At 36.9% G+C, this 14,553-nt stretch overlaps 1 protein-coding gene across 3 annotated transcripts in view; it reads left to right on the forward strand.

Annotated features, from left to right (window-relative positions):
- The window catches only part of UBE2E2 (ubiquitin conjugating enzyme E2 E2), a 201,160-nt gene that overhangs the window by 87,993 nt on the left and 98,614 nt on the right, over positions 1-14,553 (forward strand). The gene's annotated exons all lie outside the window — the stretch shown is intronic.

The raw sequence follows: 14,553 nt of genomic DNA on the forward strand, positions 1-14,553 counted from the left end.
CTAACCTGGCCACATTTGCTCCACAACAGAGCACATGGTGACATGGTGATGGGTAGAACTAGTGTATAACCTTCCTTGGGTTATGTTTTTGTCCTTGTCTAGAACAAATGGAAATAAAGATACATCCAAAAGGCAGTTTCACAGAGATTGTTCTCTCTCTTGCTGTCCTTAATCACTAATTGAAAAAGAAAACTAGTCGCTATACACTGAAGTTAATCTTTATGAAACTCCTCCATATTTAGATATAACAGCATGTTAGACCCAACAGTAGGTAGATACCAGAAGAAATCATGAGGAACAAGTAATTTGCTTTGTGCTCTTTCTTTCCCAGTGTTTTTTCTTTTAATCAGAGAAGTGAATGGCAGACAAAAAAGTAGTGATATTAACCAACTCTTTTTGTGTGACTGCTTTGGTACCTCATAGTAAGGCATAAGCTTTGAAGTTGGGTGGGCTTTTTGGTGTTGCGGTTTGGTAGGTTAGTTGGTGTTGATTCTGTTAGTTTAGTAAAAGGTTATTTTTTTTTCCTGGCTTCTTGCCCACCAAATATTAGGGAGAGCAGTTTGGAACTGTGATCAGTGGAAAAAAAAAAGGCAAAAAAAGCTTTGGGAAAGGTGTCATCATTTTCTCCAAACAACTTAACTGTTCACCATTAGTTTCCTAATATTGTCTCTGAAGTATGGACATTTTATTAATTCTCAAAATCTTTGGACAAGTCCTAGCTCCTGGGGTGATTCTGGCATGGTCTCTATTACAACTCAGACTTGAGAAGTTCATATATATGAAACATTTACAGTTGCAAAACTTAAAAAACTCAGTGACATCTGTTTTCTTGAGTGGACCTTTTCAAAGCTGTTGTACCCAACCCCTTTAAATAAAGCACTTGAATTAACCCATTACACTCTTCTCACAGCAGCCACCATAAATCAGTGTTATCAGCTAGCTGGTAATCATAACATTTACAGACCTCTCAACATCCCTTACATCTTGTACATTAAAATTGTCTGTTCAAATGTAGACCCTAGTTTGACATGTAATTGGTTTTGGCTGCAGTTCAGACTTACACAGTCCTTGTAGCTCCTAGGTTGTGTTGGTATAGAAGTATTTGTGCAGCCATGCAGTGAACCAGATCAGGGACCTAAGCCAAGTTACAGGGTAAAAAAACATATTAGGTTATTTTTGAGCTAGATCAATTCCCTGTACTAGCAAACTGGAGGCAGGAACAAAAAAAGCAGGGAAAACAGGAGAACTAGTGCCAGCATACCATTGAAATGGAGGCATGTCAGGCCATGTTTTCAGTGTAAACTTCCAGAGCATTGTAAAAGATTGCTCCATCTAAATGCCAACATTAACAGTAATTCAGGAAACCTCTTCATTATTGTCCAAGTAGAAATTACTATCTCGACAAATTGATCTAGAATGCAAAACTCATTTTTAAGCTTGGATTGTGTAATTCTTTGATCAACATTATTATTGGGGTGGGAGAGGTGGTAAATTGATTGCTATGTTACCTAAATGACTGATAATGCTATTTTAATATTGCAAATTAGATCCTGATTCAAATGAAAAACCCAAACACGGCTACAAGGGGCTGGATTTTGCCTCAGTTTTTACCTGTATATTCCCATTTATGTCATTGATGCTGATTAAAAAGTAATTTAGGGCTACATTTTGTCTGAAAAGTTTCTGCTTACTCCTTATGTGCACAGCATTCATTGTTGTAGGTCTTTTAATATAATTGGCACCGTCTGTAGCTTCATATATGTATTTTATTTTCAGTTCTATGGGAATTTATGTTGCACATCGCATCTGTTATTTCCAGACGTGCAGCAATAAAAGAGGAAATTCTGGTGTGGTAGTTTGGAAGTTCAAATATATTATTTCCTTTCCACTTTTTCTCTTCTGTAGACACCCATTTTGAATGCTGTAGCTGTGTGCACCGTATGGACACAAAACTTACCTGGCATATGTCACATGTAACATCATCTACATTAATTGAATTTTGGTTTCGCATAACCACACCTCAAAAAATTAGAAAGTACTAATATTAAACTTGATATTTTAGGAGGTATTTTGCCTGTGTCCTGTCTGAAGGTTCAGCAAGCAGATGTGTCTTGGTGTTGGAATGAAGTATTCACTTCATTCCACTTAAGGTTTTAATAATCAACCTCAAGTAAGCTCTGCTCAGCCAAATGCTGCTCAGCTAAACATGGCTAAGAACTTGCAGCTCTGACATTACTTAAAGTTGCGGCCACTTTAGACTGGAGGCCCTGGAGTCAGGGGGTTGTCTTCTGTGAAGTATTTTATTCTTTTTCCTATTGAGAATTAGTGTTAAATCTCTTAATAAAACTCTGTGTTTGTAAAATAGGGAACATATTTGCGTGATGACTTAAATATTCCCTGAAGACAAGTTTTTATAAATTAATTATTAAATAAGGTTTGTCATGGTAGTTTCTCTTTAGCCCACTCTCAGTTTCCAATTTGGGGTTCCTAGCATCAGAACCAGCTGCCATGTTACTGAGATAACTCTTCCCTAAATGATGTTACCAAGAGCACGGCCTGCCAGAATTCATCCCTTCTCAAAGCTGTCCCCTTTCCAAAACTGTATGATAGGAACGACTACCAAACACTACTCTGTAATGAAATCACCAATCTTTTAAGACCCATTTTGAAAATTGAGAAATCGACAAAAATTCTAGGCTTTCATTTGAATTATTAGAAATAAAAAAAAAGCTAATGTTCTATGAATAAATTCATCATCTGCAAACATCATCAGACACTTGACATGAATTCTGTACATCACCTCACTGGCTCATTCAGCTAGAAATATAAGTGTGTATATTTTAGATAAATTTGTATACCTGAAAGGTTTTGCCTTGCATTTCTTTTTCTTTTAAAGGGGAGTATAAAGTAAAACAGATTAGAGCTTCCTGAAAAATAAATAAGAAATCATTAAAGCAGTCACGGTAAAATCAAGCCATAGGCAAACTTGTATCTTGTACAGTAACATGATATTCTCGGTGTGTGCCTGTTTAATATCTTTTAAGCCACCCTTGGGCAGGACCCCACTGTAAACAAGCTGTCGAGTTTGACTTGGAACATCCTTTTAAAAATAACACTAATAAATAAACATTCTGTCTTCACACATTTTGCTGCCAGGGATTCTCCACTTCCAAACTTAAAAGTGTAATGACTTTAAAGGTTTGATGCAATAACTGCAGTCTTCTTTACTTTCATAAATATGAATACTTCGTTTTCCATTTGTTTAATAATTTTAAATTAAAACTTCTGTTTTATTTTAGAATTATATACTGTCATTCTGATAAAAACTTATATTGAAATCAGCTCTGTCTGTTAAATTTTCTGACAGTCATATAAATCTATAATGGTAATATTAGGCAATAATAGAAGAGGAATTTGAGTTTCAGATTATTAATAGTGGAATAACAAGCTACACAGAGGAAATGGTTTGCAGTATACAGCAAGATTCAGGAATTAAACAAAAAGCAAGTGAGACACAAGTCTCTTCTATGACACTTCATCTGCAAACTGTTTATCTAAATATATCCTTCAGCTCTTCTTCTCTGTGCTGCTTTCATCTCCTTTAGCTGCTCACTCTCCCCTCCAGGGTTCTGTTGGCTCCAGCATTTGCTGCTGGAGGGCTCTGGGGGAGGTTTGGGATCTCTCTGGATTCCGTGCAGTGTTGCATGGAAGATCTTATAAAGCTAAGTCTGCAGTAAAGAGGTCAAAACTAAAGGGCTTTGGGAGCACTCCTGTCCCCTGAAAAATGAAATGTTTTATCCCACATTTTGTTCCCGTGAGTGGCCCAATGTTGTCTCTGCTCACAGGTACTGCCGTGCAAACTGAGGTCTGCTGGGTCTTTCCATTTCTCTGAGCTCCAGACACAGAAGCAGCAGGAATTCTGAGTGTGGCATTTCGCCACATCTGACTCTGAATTAAAAACATATTTTCTGAATAGCAAGCCCAAAGAATGCATTCAATTAGATGAATTTGTGAACAACCTGAGACACTGTTGCTGCAGCATTTAAGAGGAACCACATTTGGCTGGACTTGAGAACTGACAACACTTCACATTGTTTGACACTTGATTTGTTATTGATTTAATCCTGCTTGCTACAACTCCTGGCCTGTTTTTTTAACTTTTTTTCCCCAAGTTATACTACTATTACATGGTTTATTACATGGTTTCTCTTTGGAGAAGAGGTGTGTATGTATAGCCAATGTTGACAAATCATAACATTTTATTGGGACTCTCATCCTTCTTGTGTTTTCTTGTGCATGTGCCGTGTTTTAGCAGATGTGCATGCATGTTATAAAACTCAGCCCTTGCTAGAGAAATGTCTAAATAAGATGTCTAATTCCTTTGGTTTCAGTGAAAACCAAGTTTTTTAAGTGTCTAAAATTTAGTAATGAACTTAAATAAATGGATACATGTTATTACTTTGTCATTTTTATTTGAGTACTTGGAGTTGGCAATGCTGATATAACATTTTTTGTGTGTTTAAGACTTCTACACAGAATAAAAGTGCATTTTAAAAGCCATGGGGCAGCTAGATAGGTTTCTCACTCAGGAGCATAGATGACAGTGCTGTCACAATCAATGAAAACTGTGGAAGAATTCAGTGAGTTCTGTGTTGCTGTCACTTCCCATAAGTATTACTGGCCCCATGATACTGTTAATTCTTACTGGGTCACAAAAGACCACGGTGGTATGTAAGGTACTCTGCGTATGAATGGCACAATGACTGCAGAGTGGTTTCATTGAAAGACCATTCCATTGTACTGCTGGAAGTTCAAAGGAATTTCTTAAGCAGTAATGGAGGGTTCTTTAATGAACATTGTTTCTCAGCTTTTGCTGGTTCATTTTGAAAGATATATAAATACTTTTTTTGGAATTAATTTTCTCTGCTCTATTTCTCTGCATGTGGGATGCAAATGCCATCTCAGTGTTGAGTATTACCATGTTTTTGAAGGATGTTCAGTACATGAGATGTGCTTTGTGCATAAATTGTGTGTTTGACAGTGGAATTTTTGTGACAGACTGTGGAACCATCAGATAAATTTCATTTGCAATGCCTGTTTACCTGCCTCATCTTCATTTCTTGTCTCTATTCATTTTGATTTAGACTCACTGTTACATGGAAGTATCACCCTGCAAAATAGAAATTTATTTTCCCCTACACCATATGCATTTAGAAGAAAAAAAATCTAAAGTGCTTTTGTCTTATTTTGCCTTACTTACTGATCTAAGAGCCAATATTCTGTGAGCCACTAAAAGCTTAATCAGTAAAGCTGAAAATTCTGGTTTTTGGTATTGCAAGACATTCCTTTCAAATCATGGTAGGTTGTGAATTACTGGATGTTAAAACTGTAGTACCATGACTTATAGGGAATAAATTTTAATAATTTTCGTAGATTATTGAAATATATTCCTTATCATTTTATTCTTCCTTTAAGGCCTATAAAGTTGAACTCATGATCATAAAATCAAGTTGAACTCATGATAGTAAAATCAAGTGGCATTACATGCAGATATAATAAAATATTATCAATAAAAAATAAATCTCAAAAACAGATCTAAAATAGATTGTCTGCAAAAAATGTCTTATAAGTATGATAAATGGTGGAACAAAAGTGAATATTTTGAGCACTCTCTTGGGATGATATGCATTAAAATAAGGCAATATCACTGGGCTCATGCATGGTAAAATCTTAGCTGTAAAATTCATTGGGTGAGTGTAACAATTCAGAGCCATGAGGGTGTGTTACAATCACTTGTGTGTATCTAACATTTTTTATACAGCTGACAAATTTAATTTTAATTGAAGGTCTGTTCAGTCCTTAGCCTTCACCACAACTTCATCAAGCACTTTAGTGAAAATCCCAGGTGCCACAACAATTTCATATTGTTTGGATGTAAAAACTGACTTTGTGTCTTGGGGGTTTTTGGAAGGTTTATTGGTTTGGGGGTTTAAGAAAAAAAATGTTTCTTTGGTTCAGTTATCTAATCTTTTCACAGTCTTCATTGCTTCATGGCACTCCACTGGAATTTGACATTAACAACAGCAGAGTGGCAGTGATGTCATAGGAAATTTCTGTGGATCACGTTTGACTTGTAGGCAATTTCTCCAAGTCTTTGATTTTCATATTCTCAAGTGCCATTTCCACCTTCTTACCTCGGGCTTCTGCATTTTACAAGAAACCTGACTTCAGTACTTAGGATATTAAAAGTATGTATTAATAAACCATGCACTTTTGAAAAGAGTTATGGAATATATCCCCTGAGGGCCAGCGATAACCTTGTGGTTCATGGTCCACAGATAATTTCAATCCTTCAAGCTCACTGTGTGCTTTCATTCAAAGAGTCAGGTGCCCAGACTTCTGAATAACTTCATGCAGAGCTGCCTAAACAGGTGGTTACACCTCCATATTTCTGCTCCATGGCTTAATTTATGTGTGTTCTCGGGTTCACTGGAAGGAATGGATAACTTTGTATTAACTTTATGGCCTCTTTCACTCTAAAGATTCATGGACCATTTTTATGGGTTTGGTGAGGATGTGGGGTTTTTTTCATAGGGAGGAACAGAATTAATCTATGTCCATCCAGATGAAAGATGTCAGAAAAAGTAAAAAGGCAGGAAAAGAAAGCAACAGAGAATGAATGACTAGGTTTTGAAGAAGGGTATTTCAGATGGAGGCTGAACATGGAAAATCCTCAAGAGCATGAAAGGTACAAGTACTGATCAAAACTAAGCTCAAGCAGGAAGAGAGAAGTGGAATTGAGAGACTTCACAAATGGGGAAAAGTCTCGCAGAAAAACTGAGTTTCTTCCTAAAGCACTTGATAGCTCTTACCGAGTGTGAGTAGAAAGAGGGGCAGCTGATTGCTGAGCTCAAGCCTAAGAGGCAGACATATGAGTAGAAAAAGGAACTCTGGCACTCTGGTGTGAAGGGAAAGAACAAGTTGACAGAATAGGCTGCAGAAATGGCAAGCAGCAGAAAGGCAAGTAGAATGAAAATTTTAACTTGGAGACACAGAGTTTTGCAAGATTGAAGAGGGAGTGCTTCATTAGATAAGATAAATTGAATGGAGAAAAGAGAAGAAAGAGGTGGAGAGAAAGGCATATGGTAGAGTCTGTGTAAAGAAGGTGGGAAAAATCAAAGTCTGCCTGTTTCCTGAAGTGTAAAGGTGTAGAAAAGAAAATAAAATAATGCAAAAAATAAAATAAAATCTTAAAAAAAAAAAAAAGCCAGCATTTTCCTTTTTTGAATTGATGCTGAGACATTATCAAAGTTCATTTTTGTTGCTTTCATGAAGTGCAGGGTTAATCTGTACATAGGATTGTTTCTTACAGTGGTAAGAACAATGCACCCAGGTGATTCTACTTCACCAGGGGAGACTGGGAAATCTGGGTTATGGACCTTGCTGACTTAATGATGAATATTTTTTCTAGGACTGTTTGATTCAAAACAGTTTCCCGTGGTACTCATACAGTATATGTATGCTTTAATTTTAAGGAGTATTAAATAGTTTATTCAAGAAAATATCTTATTTAGGAAACATAGTACTCAAGTCATCACAAATCAATAATTAATTTGGTTTATTTATGTGTTTTGCTCATTTGCGATGGTTTAAATTGGCATCCTTAGTTTAGCATGTATGCTAATACACAGGTAAAGAGAAAAAGAAATGAAAAAAGCTTCAGTAAGAAAACAAAATCTACTTTATGATTTAACACTAATCAACCATTGCTAATGTGCTATAAAATAGTACTTAAGGTAGATACTGATTTCCATTATTAAACTTAATGGTCTTTGTTGCCTCATCTGCCTTATTCCAATATATTAAGCATGCAGACCCCATAATTTAATTATCACCTGTTAATATTGGTTCTAAATTCATTTTTGTGCTTTTGGGCTGAAGCTGCAATGATGAGCCAATTAAAAACCATTATCTGGCTGCTCAAAGCATCACATTTGTAGTTATGCTCAGTAGTACATGATTCTACAGGGACTTTCAAGATGGAACATGCTGCCCTAATGCCTTTAGGGATTAGCCAAACAAAAGGAAAAATGTAAGGGAAATTTTAAATATTTTCTCTCCTACAGGATTTTAATTTTCAGATCTCTTGCTTTGCTGTACATCACAGCTTTCCTTGCAGCTAATTTGCATAGCTGTAAAAGTGTAGTGTGTAGCTGAATTACAAGAGAGACTCCTGAGACCCTGGGTTTTCTTTAAATCCCAGAGGAAGAATTTGGTTCAAGAATGTACATAAGGTACTAATTGGAAGGATCGTGTTAGATAGCTACTATTTGAGTGAGACTGCTAAACTAATAAAATACAGCACATCATAACCTCAGAGATTTGATAATGAAAAAAGGAGCATTTAATTTATGTAGTTGTTCACAAAGCAACTAGAAAGAACAATAGCCACACATTGTATCACCTCCATTCCATTGTTTATTAATATGAATTACTCCCTTCCTTCCTACTTTTCCTTGTGTTATCAGCTTGTTGCTGACATGGAATTTCAAGTAGAGGTGTTTCAAGTTGATCAAAATTTGTGCTTTTGTACTGGCTGCCTGAGAAATGGCTGATATAGATGATGCACCACAGAATTTGTTAGAAGGGTAGATACATTTCACTTAGAAACATCTTTTTCTGTGTGTGTGTGTCAGTCTGTAGCACTGTATTGTAAACTTCCCAGCTCTTTGAGTAATATGGATATATAGTAGTCTAGTGGCAGAATATAGAAACTAAACTGTTTGATCTACTCTAGCAGTAGTCATAGAATTGCAGAACACTGAGTGGAAAGGAGCCTCAAGGATCACCCAGTCCAACCTTTCTCGGCAAAAGCGCAGTCTGAACAAGTTGTCCCAGCACTTTGTCCACCTGAATCTTAAAATTCGCCAGTGTTGGGGAATTTACCCCTTATTCCCTGGAGAGATTATTGCAGTGGCTGATTGTTCTCACTGTGAAAAATTTTCCTCTTGTGTGTAATTGGAATCTCCCCTTGTCTTTTCAAAGTGACTCCTTGTAAAAAGGAAGTCTCCATCTTCTTTGTAGCCACTCTTTCAACACTGGGACATGGTAATAATGTCTCCCCAAAGCCTTCTTTCCTCAAAAAGTACAGTTCTCTCAGTCTTTCATCATATGGCAGCCTGCCCAGTCCTTTGCTCAGTTGTGGCTTTTCACTGAACCCTTTCCAGCCTGTCCACATTGCTATTTTATAGCAGGGACCAAAACACAGAATTTCAGGTGTGGCCTGACAAGTGCTGAGTGGAGTGGGATAACAACTTCTCTGTTTCTGCTGGTGATGCCCTGGCAGTGCAGCCCAGCATGCTGTTGGTCTCAGCTGCAGCAGCGCGCTGCTCACTCAGACTGAGCTTGTCTACCAGCACCCCCAGCCCCTTTTCTTTCCACAGAGCTGCTCCCTGCTCTGGCTGGTCCCCACCTGTGCTACATCCTGTCTTTTCTGCTTTGTTTGGGGTTTTTATATTGCGCTGCATATACACAACACCAGGGTTTATAATTTTCTAGAGGAGGCAGAGAATCTTCCTGTACAGAGAAATCCTCTCTTCTGAAGCACAGCTGACCTAGAAGCTTTTCTAGGGACCTTGTTTGCCTGTGGTATAATGAGAGACTGTCCTTTTGCATCAATTTGTTTGGAGCACCACTGTCTTAAACTTGGCTTTCCTTGGACCAGTTCCTCAAGTGAATCAAACATCATTCTTTGGACCACTGCAGAGTTCCCTGGCATCTCTATGGAAACATCTTGTTATTAGCATGAAGTGGAATTACGGGTTTTAAATGAGCTTGGTGCTTTTCAAAGGAACAGAAAATTGCCAAAGTAAAAGCTAGCCACAGATGAAGTCAATGAGAATTCCCCAGCTGATGGATATGTGCATATTTGGGTGCTGGTTTGTTTTGGTTGCTTTCTGCTTATAATTTTTTCACTATTTTATTATGGATGTGTATTCTTTTGTCAGTGAGAGCTATTAGGAACAGGGCAGGAACCCTGCTGTGCCTTAAAATTAAAATGGGAAAAAAGTCTCAGGCAGGAGAAGGAAAAAAAATAAGCACAGATAAGAAATAAATGTAAATTAAGTTAGCAGGATTAAGTAGTTTTGACCACAAATGGCAAAATAAATACAGCTTATCATTCTTAGAAATTCTTCTGCTTTTTTGAGTTGGCTTGGATAATTGTAAGCTGTATATTGTATTTTTCTCACTAAATGAGATATTCACTCCTTTTCTGCCTCCCTGTGTATTGACTAGTCTGTTTTTCAAGTTTTAGGAAAAGCAGCAGTTCAGCAGAGCTGTTTATGAGCTTTTCTCACCACTTCTCCCCCCACCCTTCTGCCTAGGGAAGTTCCACAGGACAAACTCGAAAAAATCAAGTGAATTTGGGCCCATTCAATATTTTTGCCAATCTGTGCACACATTTGGGCACTCCTGCCCAAAATTATTTGGAGGAAAACTGCACAAGAGCTGGAAGGTGTGAGCTGGGTGGATTGAGGATTAGTGATGAGATGCTGACAGTATTGGATTGAAGCAGAGGGCAGTTATGGAAAACACCTACATCTGACAGGACATTAGATTGTTGTCCCAACAATTTTAGAGAATATAAGACATATCAGGAAGAGGCAAGTTTTCTTTTTATTCATTGTTCACATAATATTTGGGATTTGGGTAGTTTTAAATGTAAAGGGATCCTTTAATGTGGATTGTAATCTGTAAAACAAATTTGAGATTAATCCCATTCATAAAAGAAACTCCTGTTTGCCTGAAGAGACAGAGTAATTTTTCTTGTAAGTAAGCTGAATACTATTAGTATTTTCATCAATCACTGTGTCAAGTGAATGTATTTCATGTTTGTGTTACTAAGTTGCCAAGACAGTTTGGCAAAAGTGTAGTGATTCTAGGATATCACTTGACCCTTGCCAATTGCAAAGTAATTTGGAGTTTAGAGTGAACCCCCTACTACTTTGAGTTCACAATTCAGTTCTTTATAGGCAGGAAGGTATTTAACACAGTTCTGTAGTTTACTTAGTTAGGCAAATCTAGCAAAGTTAATAATATTTTTTCTAATGTAACCATTTGATCCCATTTTGTATGAGTAAAAGTAATGCTTGAGAATCACTGATTTTTAAGTATATGAAAATAATTATGTTTGGCACTGAGTTGTACACACAAGGTAGCTGGATATGGTTTGCCTTCTTTTTTAAGAGACACATGCCTTTAGCTCAGATAGGTTTCCTTGAAGGTTTAATCTATGAAGAACTTCCATATTATTTTGTTATGTTTTTAATACTTGCTTAATAATTTTGTATTTGGCAATGATTTTCTGGGTTCTAATGAATGGAAACATTAGTCTCTCAGTAAGAGAGTCACAGGCTGTGTATATGCAGTCCTGTTCTGGGTAAAGCTCCAAATGTTCCTGCCTTCTAAGCATGTTCTGAAGCTCTGTGATTTGACTTTACATTCTGGAGGTACTGACTTTGCCTGAACAGCTTCACATTTATAACAGGAATCAAAGTGGTTTGTGCTGTGTGAAAAAATGCTGTATCTTCTTCTAACAAAGAAGAATTACTCTTTGAGTAGAGATTATTTTTGCTGAAAATTCACATTTGAATTAATATTAAGAACTCTACCTTTTGTGTCATTATTTACTTTATTCTGGCAGGCCTTAATAATGAGATAACAAGCTCTTTCCATAGAGTTAAAATCAGAGTGTTTCCAACATGCTGTTTTAGAAGGAATTATATTGTTGTTACACTAAATTATTGAGTGCTTATCTTCTCCTGTTGTGTTCACGTAAGTGTTCTGCAGACAGCACAACAGTTTGAACAACTCTTTTTGTACAGAAATGTGTCTTGAGAAATTGCTTAGGATGCCATGAATCTTCTTCCACATGAGGAGATGGTTCCCTAATGGCATCTGAATTTGAACATTGATTAACTGATGCCTTTTAACCATTGTGATTGTAACTCTTCACATCTTTAAATAGTTAGAAGGTTCAGTCAGTATTATAGAAATGTTCCTTTAGAAATCTTACTATTACAGGAAGTTATGAGGCTTCTTCCTCCCTCTCATATTATAGCTGCTAATTCAACAACTTCCTCCATTCAACAGTTGTGTGAAACTATTTCCGTCTTGAGATGTTATATTTTATCTGGAGCAACTTTTATATAGCAAGAACATAGAAAACCACAAAAAACTATGTTAGTGAGACAAAACCAAACAGTACTGGAAATTGGCATTCATCAAACTTTAATTATGTATGGATTGCTTAGCTTGGATTGTGGGAGATGGTAAGTGCCCTTGCTGTAACTGCTTAAGCAAGAGTAAATGGATGATAATGATTTAATATGGAATCATTGTTTATCATATATCATGCTGAGAGACTTTCTTTTTCTCTCACCTTTGGTTTATTTAGTGGCTTTATTCAGTAGGCAACTAATTAAATACAGAATAAATATCCAGAGGTCATTGTCCTAGCTATTAGCATCCTCTGTTGTGCAGGTTAAGATGTCTTCTTTTTTATGGTCTTAATTTTTCCTGAGATGGGCTGGCTGCTTCAAACAAGATATCAGATTTAAAAGCCAAACATGCCTGCTGGATGCAGAGCACTTCCAACTTGTTCTCCTTAGACACAGATAGCTTGTGACATTGAATGTGATCTTGAGCTGCATAACCATAATTCTGCTGTGGGTACTGAAAATATGACTGGGCAATTGTGCCTCATTAAGGTTTACAGTTGGCTGTTTTGAAGTATAAATATAGTTCAGAATGAAAAATGTTTAAAATAAATTCAGTCTCTGTATGGGCTGTGCTACTTGTATCTGCAATCAGCTCTTTAGAGACATGAGGTTCTTTCAGCTAAGCCCATAGAAACATTGGATTTTAAGTAACTTTAGTGGTCATGGTGTGCAACATCATACAGTCTTTTTCATAGACTGTTTAGGTTTCACCTTTCCACCCAGTTTTTCTACCCCAGTCTCTCTTTCCTGAATGTTGTTGTAGGGCCACATTCACATAATGATGACTACAAGCCTCCTCTGAGTTTCCATCCTTAATTTATTAATAACTAGTTTTTATCCATTTGTTCTAACACAAACATTCTCTCATAGCTTTAACAAATCTTTTGTCCCCAGTGCTTTTGCTGCAAGCAATCATCTTTCTTCCTGGGCTGCATTTTTCAGCATGAAAAAACAAGCCCCTTCAGCGTCCTCCTATACGATAGGCTTATGTTTTATCTCTGTAACAGTCCTGTTCAGCACCTAATTAAAATTGGAAGTCTTTTTTTGAACATGGGTAACTGAAATGATACAAAATACTTCAGATGAGGTATCAGCACAGGCTATACAATGGTATGAATACTCCCTGTTCTTTACTAAAATACCTTGCCTTGCCCTTTTCATGGTCAGATTCAATTAAATGGCTCATAGTCATCCTCTGACTGCCTAAAATAGACTGCTGTTTCCAACTAATGAGTTCCCAGTATATACCAGGAATTCTTGCTACTAGTCCCATGTGCCCTTTGGACTGTTACTTTCTACCCAGTTCTCTTTCTGGTGTCTTCAAGATCATGCATTTCTTCCCACAGGACATTCAAATCATGCTTCTCTAGGAAGACTCTACCTACTGACTTTGTATCCTCAAGAAAATGTATTAGTGCATCTTTATTTTTATCCTAAGGTCATTACCTAGAACATTAAATAAAGCAAATCCCAAACTATAAACCCAGTATTTTTGGATTAGTCACTTTGATGAAGTAAATGGTGGTAATGGCTCCTAAATGGTGATTTATTTTTTTTTTATAGATACTGTATGCATTGCTGTGAATCAGTTTTTCATGTTACCTCAGAGCTCAGTGTTTTATACCCAAATACTCGCTACTTGAAATTTAAAAGCTGGTGCTTCAGAAACTGCAAGGTCACGTCTGATACAAAGGCCGTCTCCTCTAAGGGCCCAGCAATCTGTCCAGATTTTCACCAAACACCAGGCAGGTCAGATAAATGGGCCTCTGTGGACGCAGCATTTGGCAGATTAGATGCCTGTTATCTGTTCTCTCCACCCGCTAACATATTGCTAATTAGGTTTGAGAGTGGGGTGAAATGATTCATCTTAGCAGAACAGTGAGTGTCTTTAGTAAATCCTTACTCTACTTCAATCCCAATACACTCAAGAGAAAAAAGAAAATAGAGAGTGAGAAATGGTTCTGAGGTTGTACATGTATTTTTTATGTTTGTTTCTTTGTGGCCCTTATCTGTAAAAGTCCTTAGATTATCATTAAGTCAGTGAATATGAGAGGTTCATGTCAATTAGTGGTAAATGCAGAATAAATTCAGATAACCATACACTGAAAATGTGAACAAAGAAGTATTTGAGATAATTCTTTTGTATGTTTGTGTAAATACAGCGATGAGACGGGTAGTTTATCTTTATGCAGTACAGAAGACAACTACATAATGGGTAAAAAATACAAGTGCATGGAAGACAGTAAAACTGACATTCATGATCTTCCAAGCG

The sequence above is a fragment of the Passer domesticus genome, chromosome 1 (genome assembly GCF_036417665.1).
Source record: "Passer domesticus isolate bPasDom1 chromosome 1, bPasDom1.hap1, whole genome shotgun sequence".
Lineage (NCBI taxonomy): Eukaryota > Metazoa > Chordata > Aves > Passeriformes > Passeridae > Passer > Passer domesticus.